The following is a 3,034-nucleotide window of genomic DNA, read 5'->3' as shown; positions in this document are numbered from 1 at the left end:
GCTCTGGGTTATGGTATGGCTTTAGAGAGTAGTGTCTCCAGCCTGCTGGGGAGCTGGCTGCAAGCAGCATGGTTTCTTTCTCCTTTTGGCTCTCCTCTCTGCCCCCCAGGCCCTGAGGGAATCAGCAGCTGTCTATCTTCCATGCCAGACACTGAGAGGTTGGCACAGCCCACTCCTGCTGTGTTTCACTGTGTGGCTCTCACCATTGTAACTGCAGCTGTTCCTGGGTTGTTTTTTTAAAAAACTAGTCCATCTCCAAATGCCAACCCCCAGTTTCCTCACACCACAGCATGGCCATGGGACTTTCAGCTGGCTTACTCACTCATTTCAGAATACAGACTCCCAGTTTCACCAAGTGCATGGTCCCTGTGGTTTTAGCAGATCTTGTCCAGCTGGTGCATCACTGAAACTGGTATTCTGGGTCACTTTTTGGTTTTTATCTAGTATTTTTCACAGAGGTGTTTTTTTGCCCTGTCTCACCTAGCTGCCATCTTAGGTTCTCCACAGCAGTTTCTTTTTTAGTTTAGTTTTATTTATTAAATATATTTTCCCATTTTAATTTTATATTACTCTGCCAAGAAAAAAAGAGCAAACACATTATTTGAAGCTTGGACATACTTTCATGACTAGCTGGGCTATGTAAAATTTGGTGACTTTGTTCTTGCGTATGCAGACCCAGGTTCTAGAAAGATAGGACCTATTTATAGTAATTTTTGGAAAGTGTGTTACAAAATGGATGACCTCTTATAAGCCAGGTTACAAAGTAAGGATGGGAATAATGGAGGGATATTTTCTTTCAGAAACAGGATTTCTGTGGAGTCCCAGTACATTATTTTTTTCCCAAAATGGATTCAGGAAGGGTAAAATCTCACCATGAGACTCAAAGTCTCTTTCAGCAGAAGGTAGTTGCCTTGTGGGGAGGGGGATGGCTGAGTTGGACCATCCCCTTCCTCTCCAGCTGGGGAAATGGAAATGGAAAGTTTATTGCCCAGTGACTTGAAACTGGGCTGAAGCTCCAATGTACAAAATTCTTTGAGATTTCTTCTATAATCAGACAACTTACTTCCTCTCACTTCAGCAAATAAGTTATTTTTTAAAGCACATGGGAAGTTCCTCACCACCCCTCTGGTGGTAAGCTCAGAAAAGGGATTCATCACTATAGCCACCTTCTAGGACACAGCAGAATTCCTGAAGATTGGATATCTGGTAGAAGTGTGCAAAGGCAGCTGCCCGCACCAGAACATAGGAAATCTGGTGAGACTGAAACCATATGTCAAAATTCCCAGGAAAGGAGCACCCCAGGATTCAAGCAGCATAAAGGGCAGCTGCAGTGATGTAGAGTGCAGCCTTGAGGAAGATCCAGTCATCTGCCTCCCATGGTGGCTTTGACAAATCCCTCAGCAACAGTAAAGTGCATGGTGGGGACACCACCACTCAAGCCAAGTCCAAGGAACACTCCTGCTCTTGTCTGCCGGTGCTTAGGGATGGTCAGCAGCTCCAGTGCACCACAATGATGGAAGGAATCCCAAGTACATAGATGATGATGGAAAGGTAGATGTGCCTTGTCTATGGGAAGCAGAGGAAGGAATAAAAGAGGCAGGGAACAAAGTTCCCCATAATAAGGAGAGCCATCCCAGAGTAGTTGACTTTGGAAAAAGTTCAAGAGCCTTTCTCTGAATTACAAAAGATGATATGAAAGAGCCAGTAGAAACTAAGGCAGAACATAGCACCCAAAAAGAACATCCTCTAAACCACCTTCTTCTGTAGAGAGGCCATGAAGTGTGCATTTTGTCTGATCTTGGTCAAGAGTCCCAAAAGGAGAAAGAGCACAGAAACAAGCATATGCATCCAGAGGCTGCCAGTTTCTGTATGGATGCAGAAGATGCTCTTGAAGCAGGCCTGAAAGGAGGACATATGGGATTATCTCCGAACATCCCTCCCAGATCTTATTTTCGGTTTTTTTTTTTTTTTTTTTTTTTTTTTTAATCATTTTATTGAGATATATTCACATACCACACAGTCATACAAAACAAATTGTACTTTCGATTGTTTACAGTACCATTACATAGTTGTACATTCATCACCTAAATCAATCCCTGACACCTTCATTAGCACACACACAAAAATAACAAGAATAATAATTAGAGTGAAAAAGAGCAATTGAAGTAAAAAAGAACACTAGGTACCTTTGTCTGTTTGTTTGCTTCCCCTACTTTTCTACACATCGATCCATAAACTAGACAAAGTGGAGTTTGGTCCTTATGGCATTCCCAATCCCACTGTCACCCCTCATAAGCTACATTTTTATACAACTGTCTTCGAGATTCATGGGTTCTGGGTTGTAGTTTAATAGTTTCAGGTATCCACCACCAGCTACCCCAATTCTTTAGAACCTAAAAAAGTTTGTCTAAAGTGTGCGTAAGAGTGCCCACCAGAGTGATCTCTCGGCTCGTTTTGGAATCTCTCTGCCACTGAAGCTTATTTCATTTCCTTTCACATCCCCCTTTTGGTCAAGAAGATGTTCTCCATCCCACGATGCCGGGTCTACATTCCTCCCCGGGAGTCATATTCCACGTTGCCAGGGAGATTCACTTCCCTGGGTGTCTGATCCCACGTAGGGGGGAGGGCAGTGATTTCACCTTTCAAGTTGGCTTAGCCAGAGAGAGAGGGCCACATCTGAGCAACAAAGAGGCATTCAGGAGGAGACTCTTAGGCACAAATACAGGGAGGCCTAGCCTCTCCTTTGCAGCAACCGTCTTCCCAAGGGTAAAACTTATGGTAGAGGGCTCAACCCATCAAACCACCAGTCCCCTATGTCTGTGGTCATGTTAGCAACCATGGAGGTGGGGTAGGCGAACACCCCTGCATTCTCCACAGGCTCCCCAAGGGGGCACTACATCTTTTTTTTTTTTTTTTCCTTGTTTGTCTTTTTTCTTTTTTCTTTTTTTTTTTTTAACTTTCCCTTCTTTTTTCAAATCAACTGTATGAAAAAAAAAGTTAAAAAGAAAACAAACATACAATAAAAGAACATTTC

General features: G+C 43.1%; 1 pseudogene; it reads right to left on the bottom strand.

The window, feature by feature from the left end:
* Positions 1-1,137: 1,137 nt before the first annotated feature.
* Positions 1,138-1,914, bottom strand: LOC119511425 (annotated as a pseudogene).
* Positions 1,915-3,034: the final 1,120 nt, after the last annotated feature.

The sequence above is a fragment of the Choloepus didactylus genome, chromosome 16, assembly GCF_015220235.1.
Source record: "Choloepus didactylus isolate mChoDid1 chromosome 16, mChoDid1.pri, whole genome shotgun sequence".
In the NCBI taxonomy this organism is placed as follows: domain Eukaryota; kingdom Metazoa; phylum Chordata; class Mammalia; order Pilosa; family Megalonychidae; genus Choloepus; species Choloepus didactylus.
The sequence above is the reverse complement of the archived record's forward strand: the minus strand, read 5'-3'. Positions and strand labels throughout refer to the sequence as shown.